The sequence below is a fragment of the Malurus melanocephalus genome, unplaced genomic scaffold (assembly GCF_030028575.1).
Source record: "Malurus melanocephalus ecotype Western Australia unplaced genomic scaffold, MMel_1.1 scaffold_320, whole genome shotgun sequence".
NCBI lineage: Eukaryota > Metazoa > Chordata > Aves > Passeriformes > Maluridae > Malurus > Malurus melanocephalus.
The window spans coordinates 676,667-684,239 of record NW_026623552.1 but is presented as its reverse complement, the minus strand read 5'-3'; positions in this window follow the sequence as shown (position 1 = coordinate 684,239).

Here is a 7,573-nt window from a genome sequence, read left to right as displayed (position 1 = left end):
CGCTCCAGTCGCACTCCACTTCCTTCCCCTTCTGCCAACTGTTGCAGGACATCCCTTCCTTACCCATCAAGGAGCTGCTGTGTGCATAAGTGCCAAGGGAAAAGTAGCACTCGTGAGTGTATTGCAATTTTTTGGTTATTAGCTTTGTAAGGGGCCATGCCTATGTGCATATAAATAAGGAGTAGAATTCACAAAGAAACAAGTGCCTGTCTTAATAAAAGGAAGGAGAAAGAGTTACAAATAGGAGATGCAGAGCTGTGGATTGAGTAATTGTAAAATGCTCTCTACAGGTAGAGAAAATCCTTCAAAAAAATCCTTCAAGAGGACTGTATGTAATCTTCAGTCAGAGGTTAATGTGCTGGTAACTTTACGAGTATGTATATCTTTTTAAAAAAAGAAAGTCTTGGATTATACAAAATAGTACTACTAAAGGTGAGAATTTTGAAATGAGTCTCACAGGCCTCTGTACTCCGGACAAGATCATCTCCTCTTCCTCATTCCTTCTTTTTTGTCAGCTGTTAAATGACCTTTCCTTCCCCTTTTATGTTAACTACAAATGCAGATTTGCCTCATAAGTATTTCCAAGGCTGCTGCAAGTATCTACTCCATTTTAACCTTGACTTCTCACTACACCATTGCTTGGTTAGCTTATATCCCAAATTGCCACCATGTGAAAACTGACAAAAGGTTCCTGCTAATAGATACTTTGTTCTACCTCATCATCAAGTTAGTCTAGTCCAAGTCTTAAGACACCAGTACTGACCTTTGTCCCATTAGGAAATACTTTCCTATTATCTATTGGAAATAGCAACAAATTTACTTGTGGGGATCTGGGATTTCCTTCTCTGCAGTCATACTGAGCACTCCCATTTTAACAAACTACAAGATGTAGTTTATCATGGCAAAATTCTCACAAGCTGAAAGGCTGTTTTTAGATATTGTAAAGAGATTTCCAGAACTCTACATATAAATTCTGCCCCTCTGTTTATAGTTGGAAGGACATGTGTACCAGCGTGGGAAAAATGGTTCTGTAGCTGTTAAGAAAAAGACTTCAAAATTAGAATGAAGTCCCCCTCATTCCTCTGTAAAAGTTACATGTAATAAAAAAAACAAACCTGGTGAGTCATTATGGAGTTTTGTTTTTTTTTTTCTTTTTAGGAAAAATACACAACTGAATTATAATTTATATGCTAATCTTGCATAGAGAAAATATTAATGTCAACTGCATGTTAGACATGCACTCAATCCTGCTCTTGAATTCCCATCAGGGCTGACATTGCCATCAGAGCACGTGGGACTGGGCCCTGAGTGAGTTATTTTGGGTGAAGGAGTTTTTCTGGTGTTAGTGTAAATGTGCTTTGTCAAATACAAGAACAAAGTCACAAGTCTCTCTTGTTTATAGAGATAAAATATTTCGTTCAGGTCAATGATAGTAGTTTAATAATGTTGCACAACCTTGTTTCATTTTTTTTTTTCCCTGCAAGCAATTATGTAATTTCACACAGGAAAGGCACTTTTTAATTTGTAAGTATCATAAGCACCTGATTTTGAATTGTGTTTTTTGCTCTTTCCCATACTTTGGCATAAAGCCAATGTTTTAAGATTTTGCTGCAATATTCATATTTCATTATTTTTCGGTGAAACAAGTTATGTGAGACAAATATTCTGCATCAGCCTTGTGTTTTCTCCATTATAGTTCTCTTTATCCAGAATGAGAAGGTCTGCTCAACTTGCATTATTTTTCCATTAACATCTTGACAAGTAAAAAAATATAGCAACAAGGAAAAATAGAGATGTGAAAGCTGCCCAATGAAAAAATGTTTAAAAGAAAACTTTGTCCCGTGTCCAAATAGCAGCAGAATTTATCCCCTTAATAATCTCTTATCTTCCTGCTCTCTGCACTCTATTTTGTTCCCCAGGCTCAGAACTCCAGTTTGTTTCCTAGAAACATTTAAAAAGCAAAGGGGAAAAAGGTTGAATTAAAAATGTAAAACCATGCATCGGAAGAAAAGTTATTTTTATGCATCCATAACAAGTGTTTAAGAATATATTTATTCTTTACACACTCTAGATGCCTCAGCTTTACCTGTTTGATTGTTTATTTTTTCCTCCTTGGTTCCTTCCTTAAAATCTGCTGCAGGATATTATAGTCCACCATCAGTCTGCAGAAACCAGATTTTAACTTTTCACATACCCACACCCACCAGCATTGTTTTATCTCCAAGCTCTTGGCACTGCAAAATTCCTGGTAGTAGTTTCAGGTGCCAAGCGCACCTGACTGAAAGGACAAAATGTCATGGGTTTTCTCCTGACAAACTCAGCTTCTACTGCTCTCACAGCCTTCCTTTCTTTTGGTTTGAACTGGCTCACATATCTGCTTTTCTTAGCACCGGAATGTGCTTGGAAAACCTCAGGATTCAAAGAGATGGCAACTTCAAAGGCATCACAAACAGTGTAGTAGCTCTGTACAGAAGTTGTTTGGACAGGATAGAAAGCTACAGGTTACTGAGAACTCACCTCTTTTCATTATGGTGCAGTCTTGTAAAAAAAAGTAGTGCCATCCACATTTACCTGAGCCCCCAGTACCATGCACACGAAGAGGAAGACAGAAGAAAGGAGAGGAAGGAAAAGATGAGATACATGCTCTCAAAGACAATTCTTACTCATCTGAACTTCCTTCAGCTTTTACTTTTTACATATACTTGGCATTGAGTACTACAGAAGATTGTATGTGCTGGGTTCTTGTTTTAGGGTGAGGAGGTGCATCAGTGTAAGTAGTAGAAAGCTCTGCAGACAGGTTACTACCATCATGTGCATTGATGACATACAAGGATAATTTGAAAAATCATGTTTTGTTTCAATTAACCCCAAAGAATACTAAGCTGAATGAGAGACATTGACCTTCTCAATTTCACAGGATGACAGAAGAGCAGATCTGACAAGGCAGGGGATCTCTAGATATGGTCTAGTCCATGCCCCTGCTCAAAAGCAGGGTCAAATAGAGCAAATTGTTCCAAATTGTTTTCAGCCAAGCTTTGAATATTCCCACTAATGGTGACTCCACAGCCTCTCTGGGAAACTTGTTCCCATGTTTGGCTCAAAGAGCTTCTTCCCTTAAGTTTAAGAAAAACTTAGTGTATTGCAATTTGTGCTCGTAGCCTCATGTCCTTTCACTGAGTGCTAGAAGAGCGTGGCTATTTTTTTTTTTTTTTTAAATTCCTGGAATGCTTAATGCATTTGTTAAATGCAGGCTACTTGCAGAGAAATCAGCAGTACCACAAGAACATATAGGGTGCTTGACCTTTTGCAGCATCTCGGTTTGGGAGAACTCACACAACCCATCTTAGGTATGCTCCATATATATATGTATACACACATATATTTATGTATGTGTTGTACTCCATATATATTACCAGCAGATAATGATCAGTACTCAACATCATTAGCCACTCAATATTAAGCTTTTACTCTTGTGCATTTTTTTTCTTGTGGTGAACTAGCAGTTCACAGCTTCCAGGAACCATAGTTGTCAACGCTATACTAGTCCAGCTTTGTATATAGTACACAGTTTCTTGATATTTATATACGGAGCTGTTTCTTATTTCATACTACATTCAGAACTAATTTCCCTGACYATTATCTCAGCTACATCTAGCCCAAACTAGATGAGCTGTTCTTTTGAAAATAATTACTTTGCAAATGCAGAAGTTTCTGTATTTTAAGAAAAGAAAGGTCATACAAAACAAGTTAATCTTTCACAAAGTATGAGTGAATTAACAAAATGATCAGTGCTTGTTTTCTAGATCTTGGGATTAATTTTTCTGGTTTCTTTTAGTCTTATTCCTGCCCTTTTCATTTTACACCAAAATAAAGGGAAGACATTTGAAGTGTGAAACTTGTGAAACTTGTGAAACAAGTGAGCTTTTCACAGCCAGCATCTAAAGCCTTCTCTCTTGCCTCTAGCAGAGTCAACACACCCTTTTCCTGATTTGTTTCACTCAGCCTTTCAAATTCACTCGTTTGGAAATTTCTGATATCCTATTTTGCTTTGTCTTTCTCACACAATTTGTCTAATGTTTAAGAAAGAAAAATTAGCCCTCCCCTTGTAAGGCAAGATTGATCACTAAACTTATAACATTTACATATGTAGTTAAATATGTGACATGAATAGCTTTTAAGCTATTTTTGCTCTTGTGTGAAGAAGACCAGATAGAAAGTTATTTACTAGAGGAAAAGAAAATCGGTAGTTGATAATAAAGAGTTCTCTTGTTAACACCTGTTAAAGCCTTATCTAGGATTAATGAATAAGTTCTGCCAATTCAAGATACCAGGTTTTCCTTCTTATCTTCATCTAGAATGGCCTATTAATCAATTAAAATGGGAGAGGTCTTGAAGAGGAAAAAAAAACCCGACAAAAACCAGCCTAACTCAGGAAAAAATTCAAACTGTAAATGGATTTACAGTGCCATTAAAGTAATTCACTAAGTAAAATGTTAATTAGCTGTGCCATTTTTCCCGGAGTCCGTGTCCTAGCTCTTTGCAGTCCCAGGAAATGTGGCTTTAACTTTAGTTTTATAGTCCTTCATAATGTACCCTCCTTCRTAATTTAGCTTCCTCCTCTCCAGCTGATTGAACCTAACTACCAACATGCCTGGTTTTACRGCCCACTAGCTTCTGCTACAAATGTCATTGTCCTCTCTCCTCAGAGTGCTAATTAAACATGAGGGAAATCCCTGATCCCAATTTGTGTATGGACTCCTACAAAACACATTTAAAGCTTCATTATGAGCATAAGGTCCTGCTTGCTGACCATGACTAGGAAGAAGCAATGAACTCTGTGTACACCTCTTTTCTCTGTTTCGTTTTTTAGTGCATTTAATAATTAATGTTTTCTTTGCGGTATTACATCCTACTACAGATTCCCCTCTTAAGCAGCTAATAAAGCTACACCAATTAATTTACTGAGATTTATAGTGCTCTCCTCCATTTGTCATTTGCTTATGTTTTTGAGACTGAGCACAATGARGAAGGATTTTGTCTCATCAGTCATCTTGCAGAGTGATGGGAGAGAGGGTTTGGAATGCCACCGTTGCAAACTAATTTCTAAGTTATGGTCATTAATCACCCCAGTTTCATTAAACAGGTTTTTGTTGTAAGGACAAGATCATATAATTAGTTTTTCTCATTGTATGAAAGAATTCATGAATCGGTGGGACTAATCCTCTCTCCAGAAAAGTTTAGCCTTTTAATTATGGATGGAAAATACAAGTAATTATTATTGAGTTTTAAAGCTCAYGATTATAAATGAAATTTTTCCATTCATTCAGGATTCCATTCCAATCAGATTTCATGGCTGAAGGTATGAAACTACCCTTCCAAAAAWCCTCAGTTGTTACAACAGAGTCATATTATACCAACATAGGTGGTGTGTGGACATATGAAGAGTCCCTACCTTGCAAATTGTAGACAACACAAAAAAAAGGCAGGAATTTCTGGGGAAATAATACATATTAGTTGAGCCAGTATGGTACGATTTCACACCTGCCAGCGCGGGCAGTGTGTGTGAATGCGTGTCCTAACTGCTCACACTGCTCCCCGGGGCCAGGGAGCAAATCTACAGCTCCTATTCATGCTGATTGTCCTGCAAATAGCTGGGCTACTTATCCCTCCTCCCTCATATGCATGCCCTCGGGTTACAGACCTGGTGCCGGGGAAAGTGCTCAGCTCTCGGCTTCTATTGAAGTCACCAGACAGACCCCAGTAGCACCAAAGAAGATGTAGCCAAGGAAGAGTTAATATTACATTTTAAGCGAAAAGTAGATTGAAATGAATAAGGCTAAATAAATAAAAATAAATAAGATGTATAAAATTATGCAGTCTCAAGGAAAGCCCAAGGCAGCTATTTTTTTTTATTAAACCAACTCAGCTAGGTTTCCATGAGGTAACAGATATTGTGACTCGACTGACAGTTTGCTAAACTATGAGCAAAACCTTATACCCCTTAKGCATGGACAAAGCTGATCAATGTTTTTTTTCTACTGTTTAGAATGTTTGTTTTCTACTTGTATTAGAAGGAGTGGTAACTCATCACAAAAAAAGATTGTAATTTTACTTGTGATTTTATAGTCAAACCCTAGTCCATCTTGGAGGATATATATATACTGTTCCAATATAAATACTAACTAAAAATATTTCTCAAAAATAAAAATAGACTGTAGGACATAATCTTTGGAATTTAGTACAGTTTATTATCAAAGTTGTTATTCAACTTTTCCCTAGAGGCAATTCTTCCTACACATCCACATATACACACACACAGCAAGACATTTTCAAGTAGCTTTTTTCCCACTCTACTTAAAGTCTCTGAGTTCAAGAGGCTGAACAAAGTACCCCTCTTAACCCCGTGTCACTCCTATTGTCAGAAGTGGACTCAGAAGCACTGAAATGAAACGTTTTAAGTGCATCAGGTTGAAACCTGAGTATCGGGAAAAGGTTTGTAAAAGCAGATCTGCGAGGGTGAGCTGCAGTCCAGAGAGCACTGCTGGACAGACCAGCGATGTACAGTAGTGAAGGCTTTCAGAGCASAGTGGCATCAATGCTTAGAGGGGAAGAAGAGAAATCCCAGTTTTATCTGGTGCTTTTCTTCAGAGGATCTACTTTCACTCATCATTCTGACAACTTGTGCACATTGAGCCTCTTAGGTTCTCACATCTGGATAGGGGATTACAAACGTTGTTGCTACTTTTGTGTTAAAACTTTTGCTGTGGAATAGAAGTGTAGTTCCCACACTCCCCTCAGGAGTTTGTACCAGGATGCTRGTAGAGCTTCCCGAAATGCCGAGATTGCAGGTAGGGTCGCATAAGCTATCCATGGGAGAAGTACTTACAGTGTGTAATAGCAAATATGTCTTGTGAGAGAAAGCAATTTCAAATCCTCTGAACACCATAAACCACTCCGTGGAGTAAATTACTTCGTAGAAAAATTGTGATCCTTTGGAAAAGCTAAGAAATGTATCACGAAAAAATATTTATGTASAAGAGGAAATTGTTTCCATGTGAATTCTGCAGGAGCGATCTGTCTAAATACGTTATGTACTGGATCACAGTGATGTCTTTGGTTACAGCAGCCCTGCATTTGTTAAGCTYCAGACAAAACGTTTTAAAATTCCTTAAGGACGTATTTGTAAAGGAAGCGAGAACACTCGAGCGCTACCAAACCAAGTCCGTCGCTCCTGCTAAGTGAGCTCTTCCTCAGCCATCCTTCCGCTGATCGCCGTCACATTCGAGGGGCCGTCGGACTTGTGGGATGAAAAGAAGCGTGTGCTCGGAGGCAAGGCGAGCCCGGAGCGCAGCGGGCGCGGTCCCGGTCCCGGTCCCGGTCCCTCCCGCGCTGGTGGCGGGGACCGGCGGGCGCGGTGGCGGCGCGGCGGCGGCAGAGGGCGGCCGAGGCCGTGCCGGGGGCACCGGGGCGATCCCGGCTCCGCTCCCCGCCCCGAACGGGCCCGGGTGCCGCTGCTGCTGGTGCAGCCCGTGCCGCCTCTCCCGTGCGCTTCCCGCTGCTCCTGGCCCGCGAA